Source organism: Chondrus crispus, genomic scaffold, assembly GCF_000350225.1.
Source record: "Chondrus crispus Stackhouse genomic scaffold, scaffold_69, whole genome shotgun sequence".
NCBI lineage: Eukaryota > Rhodophyta > Florideophyceae > Gigartinales > Gigartinaceae > Chondrus > Chondrus crispus.
In genome coordinates, this window is record NW_005178644.1 from 101,358 (window position 1) to 113,557 (window position 12,200).

Sequence of the window (12,200 nt, forward strand, 5' to 3'; positions counted from 1 at the left end):
ATCTTCAAGTTACAAGGAATGCCAACGAAGTCCGAGAAATCAGGGCCTTACTCGCGGCCATCATGTCCGGAAACACGATTATTCGTAACCGCCTGCGAATTATCGAGTTTTCGAGAATGCATGTTCGAGAAGAACCCGTCCCCCCGTCTCCTAATCATAATTCCCCAAATCGTGTACAAGAACAAGATCGACAGTCTCAAGCTCAAGCTGGTCGTGGTGCCAATGAACCTCCCGTCTCGCGCACTCTAGAGGAGTTCTTCCGCGAGTCGGCGGCCCAACGAATCAAGAACACTCGATAGGAGCCCATCAAGATGCCGTGACTGCGAAACTACACTCGCGACGGGCACCTGCACGGTCACTGGTGACTACTTGTGAGGCTCCAATGCCCTTGATGCCCGACCACGTGGGTCCGTCGCAATACATGGGCAAGACTCTCGAAGGCTCGTACTGTCCTGAGATCGCCCCACAACGGACCCTACTAGCCCCATTCACGATTGTGGTGTCCTACAGGCATTACCGGTTACGAGATACAGGAGCTACTCTTCACGTGACCAAGAGCGAGAGTGTCTACCGCGTAAAACGCAGATTCGACGCGCTATTCCCGTCATTCCAGCCATTCGACGGCACGAACCCTATCAAGCTCTTGCAGTTCCTCGCTTCGATTCGTCACGGCTTCAATGACCTACACGTTCCCGAAGGCCTACCCTCCCTCACGATTTCGTATTACCTCATGGGTTCCGCAAAAGATGTGTACACGAATCAAGTCTCTCCCGGAGTTCGCTCCTCGAATTCAGCTCTTGCTGGTTCGTGGCTGTTCGTGGTACACGCCCTAATCAAGCGTTATTTGCCCGATGAAGTGCTACAACGCGCTTATGAGAAGGTCACTGACGCGAGACAGAAGCCTGAAGAAGACGAGAGCAAGTTTGCCGATCGTTCAATTGCCGCTGCACGAGATTGTTGCAATGTATTCGAGGACCGCGAACTGGTGAATTACTACATTCGTGGAATGCTCCCTTTGACGCGTGATGCTGTGACCGAGGCAGTAAAGCAGCTACTCGTGAATGAACAAGGCGATATAACTGTTGCGCGCCGCGTTGCGCATGCCGCGAGTAACACGTTTCGAGCTCGTCGCACACAAAGTAATTCAAGCACGGTTTAACTCAAGTCCCGCTGTCACGTTATGACGATGCCAGAACCCGAGGACACCACCGGTCGTCATGTTCCCACGTCTTCATTTGTCCGAGATCCCACTCCAGGGCACATGACACAGGACCCGATGAACTACTGGGCAGATATGCGGTCCCAAGATCCCGAGTCCGCGTTACAAGTAGCCGCTAATCTCGAAGCCCTCTTATTTGCGGGCGATTCTCACGAACGCCGAAATTCTACCGCACCCGTCAGCCCTTCTACGGAGATCTCTCGAGCCCAATCGATAGATAATATTCGTGAGCTCGTACACAAGAATACAATCGCGGTGCCGAAGTTGAGTGAAGAGCAAGCTTGCGACGCTCTCAGAGTGATCCTCGCGGACTACTGGGTCTTAAACTGCTGGAATTGCAAGAATGCCGGGCATTCCACGCTCACGTGCCCGACGCTAAAACCCGAGCAGCGCATCTACTACGCGTATTGCTACTTCATGTACAAGTGCATGGATAACCCGACGGCCCCATAATGGCTTCGCCAACGCTTCGATACTCGAATGACACGCCCCGAGACCCGAGGCTCGTACAAGTACAAGAACCAAGGTCCAGCTCACGGTGCTCGTCGACATGATTTTCGCGAAACCCGTGGCCATCCTGGACGCAAGGATCGCGATTACCGAAACCGCGGCGTCATGTTTGAAAGGCCGGGTGGAGTCTACGTCACGACGCACGTTCGCGATGAGCACACAGCGCCTTGGCGAGATCAATAAAACGCGGGCTCCACGTCAAGTGAAGACCTGACCCCGGAAAACTTGCAGGGTCGTGACGTGGCCCCACTTCCTGTCCCGCGATGTCTCCGGTCACTACAAATCAAGTCACGCGGCTCCCGCGAATTCGAAACACTGTGGGTCTGTTAGAATCTTTTCGCGTAAACAAGGTCACACGTCCACAAATAACTCGGACGAACAGTATCCTCGATGTCCTCGTGTTGTTCCTGAAACTAGTCACACGATAGGCTCTACTCCTAGTTCAACCCTCTCGATATCGCGGAGTTATATTGCATGTCCCAAGGAAGGACCAAGAGCATATAGAAAAGGAAGAAAGTCACGTACACGGCGGTCACGGCGCCAGAAACATTCTGAGAAACTTGTCTCGTCAGAAAACACTCCCGAATTCGTGGTTGCCAAGGAAAATCTGCTTCACGCGGAGCCCGCCCGAGACGGAGAAAGAAACGCGTGCCTCCTCACCTCGTCCCATTACATCATCGCTGTATCCCTGGGTCTCACCAAGCGTGCCATGAGGGCTTTCCATATCGCCTTGGACACGGGGTCTGGACATAACGTGATAAGCCGCTCCGCTCTCCCCATGGGATGGGAAGAGTTCGTGATCGAAGACGCGTATATCCCGCCGCTCGGCGACGCGAATAGGAAGCCAATTGCTTTACTAGGAAAGGTCATGCTTCGCGTTCGTTTAGGTTCCGCCGTATACCAAGTCACGTTCCTTGTCGCCGACACACTCGAAGTTCCCGTGATTATTGACACGTGTTTCATGACCAAACACGAAATCTCTATTCGATGTACCTACCAGTACGTGCAATTTACCCGAGCTAAGCTACCTATCCTCGCAAGGCATACTTGTGAGAAAACGTTCGCGGACCTGGACGACAACGAACCTCGTGAAGACCCAAATCGTCTACAAGCATACCCTCGAACCCCAAGAACGCCACCTCAAGCGTCGCAAAACCTTCACAAGCCGCACACGATTCGCTTAGCGAGGAACACGAAAATTCCGGCAAGGTCTCATGTCGATGTCCCTGTCGTCAGGGAGGCCTCGGGTATAGTCTTCGTGGAGCCCAAGCACTCCGTGAAGGCGAGGTACCACGTCCGAACCGCCAACGGGATCGTGGAAGCCAACCGTAACCTGCGTTTTTATCTCGTAATCTCGAATTTCTCCAAGTTTCCACGTCCCCTCCCGAAGGGAATGGTCATCGCTTATGCCACACGAAATCCACTCGGGATATACTCACTCGAAGAAAAGGCTTCTCAAGATTTCGAACGAGTTCTAAATCTTCCCTTCAAGACAAGGGAGTCCGAAGACAGTACGTCTAGAGTCTCAATACGGGACGAGCACAAGCGTCCGAATCTCGAAAGCACCTGGTGTTCCCAGATTGACTTGTCTCACATAACCGACAAGTCAACGCAGCACGAAATCCTCGAGATGCTCACCAAACTATGTGGAAACTTGGTTATCTAGGCGAAATTACGGCGATGGAACACCGAATAGAGCTCTACCCCGATTCGAAACCGATAAGACAAGCCCCTTATCGACAGGGAAACAAGGCACGAGATATAACGAGTTCCGAGATCGCGAAGATGCTCGATGCAGGCGTAATAGAGCCGGCTAGCAGCGAATGCCATTCGTTGCCCATTGGGCAAGTCCCGTGGTTCTCGTCTCCAAGAAAGATAGTTCGTTGCGGTTCTGTATTTATTACAGACGCTTAAACACGAAAAACGTGGCGGACTCGCACCCACTCCCACGAATGGACGACTGTCTAGACTCTCTCGGGGATGATGCTATTTTCACGACTCTCGACTGCAACTCGGGATATTAGCAGATTCCCGTGGCACCGGAAGGCCGCGACAAGACCACGTTCACAACCCACATGGGGACATTTCACCACACGAGGATGCCGTTTGGTATTCGGAACGCACCGGCGACCTTCCAACGAGCTCTTGATATAATACTTTCAGGCGTAAGATGGCAGACCCGCCTCATATATCTAGATGACGTGATCGTGTTTTCTCGTGATACATCGTCCCGCATCCAGCACGTGGATCAAGTACTCGCACTATTAAGGAACGCAGGCGTTTCGCTCAAGCTCAAGAAATGCTCGTTCTTCCAGCCAATGGTTAATTACCTAGGACACATTATCACGCCTGGAAAGCTTTCTGTTGCTAAAGAAAACACGGCTGCGTTCGCGGATGCAATCTTCCTGAGGACTGCCACCCAGATGAGATCATTCCTTGGAGCCGCGAATGTGTACCGTCGTTTTATCAAGATTTTCTCGGGAATCGCGAAGCCTTTAAACTCGATGCTCAAGAAAGATGCTAATCCGAACTGGTATGCACCAGAGGAGGTTGCCATCTCAACTTTCGAAGCCCTCAAGTCACGTCTTATCTCGCCGCCCATGCTCGCGCTCCCGCAACGTGACCGCCCGTACAAGATCGACACGGACGTGTCTGCCTATCAACTCGGGGCAGCCCTCCTGCAACAACAAGACCTTGAAGACGAGAGTGCATGGAGTCCCGTGGGATACTGGTCCAAGACCTTGAACAGCGCTGAGCAAAATTATAGTGCCACGCAACGTGAATGCTTCTCGGTAGTCTGGGCCATTACGACGTTAAGGCCATATGTAGAAGGCACTAAATTCGCGGTTCGCAACGACCACGATGCGCTACGGTGGTTCCTGACTCTTACAGAACCATCCGGTAGACTAATGCGATGGCGTTTGCGCATTTCCGAGTTCGACTTCAAGATCGTGTACCGCCCGGGACGTTTTCATCAGGTACCAGATGCCCTTTCAAGATTAGTCAGTCCTACACGTGACACGAAACCCGTGGAGGATGACATCCCTACATTCGGGGACCACTTCGATCCCGTACTTGTTGCGACCCGTGGACGAAGCTCGAGAACACGCGAAACTACGAACCACGGAAACGTATCATCAGCAAATTCTTCCCATGCCCATGACGAGATCCTCGATGACACATTCGATGAAGCCATCGATTTCTTCGACCCCATTATTGCAGATGAAGAAATCGAAACTGCAAGCGTAGTTGCGGACGTGCCTATGCCAATCACGATTCCCGAGCTTTTGGAAGTACAACGCGCAGACGAGCTTTGTCAAACTGTGCTCTCATCTCAGTCTCGAAAACACGATTCCCTCTTTCGTGAAGGGGACGATGGCCTGCTACGGCCGGCACATCCCCGACTTTCCGACGTCGAACAAATCGTGCTTCCTGCCAACTTAAGGCCCCATGTTCTTAAACTTGCACATTACTCGAAGCTCGCCGGGAATCCTGGACAAACAAGGATGTATCATTACGTGAGAAAGACCGACTATGGGCCTCACATGGCAGCGGATATCTACGCCACCGTGAGAAATTGTTCAACGTGCGCGAAAAATAGACTTAAGCTTCGAAGAGCGATGAATCCCTTGAAACTATTCCCCGCGACCAAGCCACTCACGAACCTATGCATTTACATTCTAGGACCACTCACGAAATCCAAGCGCGGCTGCAAGTTTCTCTTGGTTGTCACGGACCGCTTCACGAAATTAACTCAAGTCGTGCCGCTGCGCTCTATCACCGCGTACACGGTTGCAGTCGCATTCACGGAACACCGGGTTTTAAAGTACGGCGCTCCTGCAAGTGTCATATCCGATAACGGCAAGCAATTCGCTGCAAGATTCTTCCAATCGGTCTGTTCTATCCTCGCAATCTCGAACATTTTCACGAGCACCGTGCTCGTGAAAATACGTGACGTATCATCCCGAGACTAATGGTCAGGTCCAGCGGTACAACCGCACAATTCTCGCCATGTTAAGAAATTTCGTGAACGAGCATCAAGATGATTGGGATAAGTACGCCACAGTTCTGACCTGCGCCTATATCAATCACGTGCACGGAACCATGGGACCACTCTTTTCAACCTCGTGCTTTCTCGACCTCCTCTTCCCTTTCATCTAGACCACTCCGCGGATGGTACCATTGCCCAGAGCAAGAACCAACGTGAAGACTACCTTTGGAAATTACAGCGTGCAACCGAGAGTGCCCGCACGAGTCTCCACAAAACACAGGCTCGATACAAGAAAGACTTCGACAAGCGTGTGCGTTCTACTACTAAGAATATACGCGCAGGCCAGTACATCTATCTAGACCCTACCGATGGAACCACCAAGGGTGCCAAGCTTGGAAACCACGCCCTCGGTCCCTTTCGTGTTATTAAAAACGACACACGAACACTCATGATCGAGCGTGATGGAAATATCGAGAGAGTCTCCTCGAATCGTGTCACATACGCGCCTCCGCCAGATGACGCACCACCGCCGAACCCTCTCGCCGCGACGGAAAAAGATCTTCAAGAAAAGAATATAGAAGGCCCGAAGTACGTCATGGAAGAAATTCTAGACCACCGAGTACTGTCTTCGGGGGCAGTCGAGTTTCGAATCAAGTGGTACAGGTACCGTGAACCCATGTGGCAGCCCCGAAGTGATATCCCGGAGGAAGCCATCGCGACATACCTATCTAGATGCCGCCGATACCCAAGGCAATTCCCCAAGAAAATCAAGCTATCCAAGATTCCACGAAGTCAACACGAAAAGACAAACGAAAAAGAACTACTCTCGCTCAAGCGAGGAAGACACCGAGCCCCGGAAATAACCCGTAGTCCCTTGGCTGACTTTTAGTTCTGCCCGGGACGTGCAGTCTGAAGGAGGGGCCCGGGAGCCGAAGTACGTGTTACGCGCGCAAGATAACTCACTGAAGAAAAACCTCAAGCACGAAACAAGCAAAAACGCTCAAGACGATCCAGTGACATTTCTTTATTGAATCTAGACGTGGACCACATACCTCGATAAGACTGCGCGACGTAAGCTATTAAGTTGCTAGCTCTGCTCTCCTCGAGGATACGTGTTCCTATATTGCCCAGCAGTACCTTCACGTCTCACGTACTGGTCTGGTATACCAGGATAACGAGCGAACGAGTCGCGAATACCCGCACTCTCATAAGCACCGTGAATTCGAGAACGAGACGCATAAGGACCCTGCATTTGTGCACGAGAAGCCATTGCAGACGCGCCCGCGCCGACCCCACCAATGCTCCCTCCACACTCGTGCAATCGTGAATTAGCTGCGCGTCCCGTCTCCCCGTGTTGACCAAGTCATCCCACGAAAACGAGTCGGACTTCCTCGGATACTGCGACCAGCCATTCCAGAAGTCTTCGTGAATTAGACCCCATTCATGTCGGGGGTCACAAGCAGGCCTCCAGGTTCTTGAACTTCCACGTCTCGAACACTCGACTCCGTGTTTTCAAGGATTTTTCCGCGAACCGCACGAGCCCACGCCTACCCGACTACCTCGAACCATGTTTCACGCCGTGTCAGAAGACCTGGCTCACGACCCACGCTCGCTCGTTTTTCGTGATAATAGCGAGATGCCGAGGGTGGCGCCACGCTTATCGCACAAACACCGGCGTCCCCTTATATGTAAGAGGCTGTAGTGCAATACGCACCTAAAAAGGGGGGTGAAAAGATGTGAAAAAGGAAAAAGATTGGATACTGTAGTCCGGGTTTGGGGGACACACGTGTGCGACGAAGCGCACGATTATTTTAATTATTTAATTTATTTACTAATTAGATCTAGAATCTAGAGGCGGGAGCTACTGTACTCGCCCCGGCGGGGCTCTATATAACTTAGCCCTTTGTCCGACCAAGTCAATAAAGTCAACCCGAGTTGCCGGAGTTGAATGTCGCCTTGGTCGAAGTCCGTCTCTACCAAGACGCTCCCTTTTACCTAATCCTACGGCATCCTTCAGCGCTCGGGGGTCCCCTTCCTTTTTCCTTTATTTCCCTATCCTTTTCTACCTCTACCTCTATTTTTCCCTTAATTGTGTTGGTTCCATTGGAGTCGGTTGCGACCGATCCGGTGTAGGTGTTTTAGCCGTCGGGCAACACGTTGTGTAGCGCTGCTACCGTTTCAAGTTCCGTAGGAAGGCTGTTGTAACGACGCCTCCGTCGAAGGTCTTACTGTATAAGACAGAGTTGATACCGCCTACCGCGATCGCGATGGCGCTGGTGAGGGGTTTTTTAGCCATCGGGCAACACGTCGGTAGTAGCGTTGCTACACGGTTACGATCCCATCGGGTAGTGCTGAACAAGCCCCCGTCGAAGACCTTGAATTACACACAAGGTGCTGAAGACGCTCGTCGAGCATTGGCCTTACAACCCAGCGAACCGCTGTTACATCCTCGTAGACAAGCCCAACCCGCACTCGCCGAGCGCTCAAGTCTTCACAAGTCTCTACCACCATTATCCTCCCGGTCCGGGCATCTTTCCTTAACCCCCCCCGTCGGAGTTGAGCTACCGTGGGCCGCAAGCCCACACAAGGGGAAAGGGAGTCTCGAACGCTCCGTAGCGCGTGCCGTCGGCAGTGGTTGTTGCTGTTGTTGTTTTTCTTCTTTTTGTTTGACCGTCGGACTGCGTTCGCGGCCTGCCACGCACATTGCACTACAGAGGCGTACAGTGCGTTGCCTCACCACAAAACGAAAAAATCATCAAGACCTTTTGTCGCGCGACAAGATGTTTTTATCATACACAAAATTTCCGGCAAAAATTGTTTTCGCGGGAAATCTGAAACATCGAGAAAAAACACGTCACACAGAGGACCGCAACATTTCGTGCACAGATTCCGCGTTCAAAATCACGCCATCTACCGTGCTATCACGAGCTGACACTGTATCCCGCACATTCTACGTGTACCTGCACCCTAATCACGACTACACGTGGCAGCCCTTCCTGGCGTGGACAGGGACGTCCACGTCTGAGGGGGGGCCATGTGGTATAAACTCGTGCCACTGTAGTACCCTTTTCGCGCTACTCGTGTACACGTGTATCTAGATAACTCAAGTACCCCGACGTACAGTACCAAGCCCATTTGCACCAGCCTTGCCCGCTTTCGACACGCACACACGTGGATCTACTACCGCGCTTGTACACGTGTGTACTCTGACGCGGCCTCGTGAGCTCTAGCCGTTACACCTCGACCGCGATCTAGTACAGTATATAGTGTCGTTGGCGCTTGCGCCGGGTGGGTTTGGGGAAAAGCAATCAAGGACCAAGGACGCGACTCTCGTTCTTGGTATTGCGCGGAGCACTCGACTAACTTCTTCTCGTTCACGCTGTCTCGTTCTTCTCGCTCGCGCCCTAGGACTCTCGTAGCCACGTCGCCTGTTGCCTCCCCGCTCGCGCGCACGGTTCGCTGGCCGTGTGTTAGCCGCGCTGGGTCGAGAGCACCGCGTCGTTCGCTTCAAGTTTCCGTGGTTCGAGAGCACACCCGGGTTCTACAGTCGCCCGAAAGCCTCTACCACTTCCCCATAGCTACCTAGTACAGGACCCCACGAACGACCCTTGTTTTAGCACGTGACTACGTTTTGCGTTCAACTACAGACGTGGCAGAGATACCCGAATCAGCAGCAGCCGTAGAAAGGGGCACAGAATCATTAAGATGAGCAGGGAGGGCCGTCTGAAACGTGGAGAGGTCCCTCATGGCATATCGAGAAACGACAAGAGGGGAATGGTAGCTGTTGGATGGATTTATCAGGGAAGTCTTTTACTTTTGAGACTAATTTGACGTCTACTTGTGATAAGAGTTGGTCGATGCACATCCTGCGCTGAAAATGGCGGGCTTGTCTTGCGATAAGAGCTTTTCGGTTTCGATGGCGGGATCGTTTTGATACGTCTGTTCCCGGAAGAAAGTGAGAGGAGGTACTAAGCAATCTGAAAGTTGGTAAAATTTACGAAACCAAATTACCATGGTTACCCAAATAACGCCGGACGAAGTGTGACAAGCCACATTGACCAATCGTTTGTTTGCGAAAAGGCGTCATTTTGACAATAAAAAGGCAGATCACAGAAGTTTCCTCAACCTGCCCAAATTATACCATTGAGAAGGATACCGTAGCAATTCGTTCTATGCTTTCTATACAGTGGTGGCAAAATCTATAAGACATTTGGCCTTATTGGGTCCCATCGGCCCAATTTTTAAGTAAAAATTAAATGAATTGCTGGATAGTTGGTCCGTGCGACGCAGAGCGAGAATCTGAAAACAGAATGCAACTACAACAAATATTGCGCAAGATATCCCCCTTTTCTCGACATGCCCCGGGCAAAAAGTTTAGGTACGCTTTCGTGCAAAACTTTATTGTCAAGAACAAACACTAAAAGGGGAACGTCCCAATAGTCTATCTTCTTTCCCTTGGCAAGCACGACTTCAATACACCTCTTTTGCATAGATGCCACTAACGTATGAAGTGTATCATTGCCAATTCCATCCCCGGCCTCCCCAATACACTGAGATAGAGAACAAACGTTCTCAACTGCCTCCGGTGAGCGTGAACCCTTCTCACGAGGATACCCCAAAAGTTTTCGATGGGGTTAAAATCAGGGGAGAACGCTGGCTGTAGTGAAACTACCGGAGCGCGCAGAGGTTAACCGGGCGGCCGTGCACGGCGCACACGTGGGCGGGTGCCCACGTGTAAGGAGGGCGCGCGCGTGCCGGTCGGTCGTGGAGTGGCGTACGTGTACAGTAGCACACGTGTGGTCCGTGTGGTTGCTGGTGGCTATTACGCGTGTACGGGAGCGCACACGTGTAGTGGCGGCATCCGCACGGTGGTTAGTAATTCTGGCTCTACCATTTTAATTGTGTACAGACCCGGCACGCACAAGGCGGCAAGTACTGTAATGGGACAGGTGTCCGAGGCGTCCCTTTGAGGGATTAAGACCAGACACCCGCCCCCACCAGTTAGCAGGGGTAAGCTCGCCCCCGTTCCTTTTGCGCCTATATACAACCGTTCGGTAAGTCTACGCGCGCGCCAGCTTCTAACCCCTTACCGGTCGCTCTCGTTTATGCCCCCGGGACGACTGCGCGTTTCCGGCCAGTAAGCCTCTCCCTTTTCGCGAATTCGCTCTTATCGGATCTATTTGCGCAGGTAGATCCGATAAGAGCGTATTAAACGCCAGGCGCGCGCCTGGCGTCGGCGTCGCGTATTTCCTCTGCGCAGCCTCCACCTCTCACCGAACCCCGGGCCGAGAGGAGTTATCCTACACTGGCCACAGAAAAAGCGGGATATGGTTGTCAGAAAAGAATGTTTTTGCTCTAGCACGGTGGAATGGTGCATCGTCCTGCATAAAACCCATGTGAGAGGATGGTCTTCGGCAAAAGGAAGCAACTTCTCTTCCAGAGTCATAAAATACTTCGGCCCATCCTGCCTCCCTTCTAAGAAAACCAGATGAGACTTCGCAGTGCCTGCAAAGCAAGCCCGAACCGTGATGCTCTGTCCACCACTGTGTCGTTTCGAGAACCACTCTTTTTGCTTCCTTAAATCATGCCAATTATAGGCCAACCCATCCGGGCCGTCGAGATTAAACTTCTTCTCGTCTGATCAGAGGATAGATGTCCAATTTTGGTCGTTTCATGTCATTCTTTGGGGTGCCCAGGTGACCCTGAATTTTTCATGGTGTTCACGCATGGGCGGAGTCCTTGCAATACGCTTATAACGCAAACAGGAAGTCTCCAGAAGCAGTTGTCGTACACGGCGAGATTTGACAGTCAACTTCAAGGCCTTGACAATGCCGGAGGATCCTAGGGGGCCCTTGGAAGCTTCGCGAATGATTCTTCTTTTGTCGTTGTCGGTCATCTTGCGCGGCCTACTGAGCCTATTTTTACGATTGTAGGCGTTCTCGTCTCGAAGAAGGGCTGTTTTGACGTTCGTAGAGCATCGTAACTCCCGTACGATGAGTGTAACACACCAGCAGTTTGACTCGTGGGCCAAAACTTACCCCTTCTCTAAGTCAGACAACTGTGGCTTGCGAGGCATTGTGGTGGATGAGCAGGGTGCTTGACATTCGGTTCGGGAATGCTTACCGTGGCAGAGATACTTAAACTACTATTCGCAAACGTTTGGCGGCACTGGCCTTAGCACTTCCCTTGCTTTCGGGTTTCGGACGTAAGAGCATCACCTCCGGTAGGTGATCAAATAACCAAACAACAACACTTGGCACGTTTGTTCTAGAACTCAATTGGCTGGTGGGAATTTGGTGGTTTGGTTATTTGGTAATTTGATATCTCAAAAAGAACAGTGCCACCGGTGAGAACCAAGTACTGTATAGTATGCTTTCTGGACACCCTTCTTCTACGAGCGCCCTCTCTCGCCCGCTTTTGCAACCAAATATACGCCGGCTCAGCTCCTCCCCTAATTAAGAGGCGTAGCTGATCCGGCGT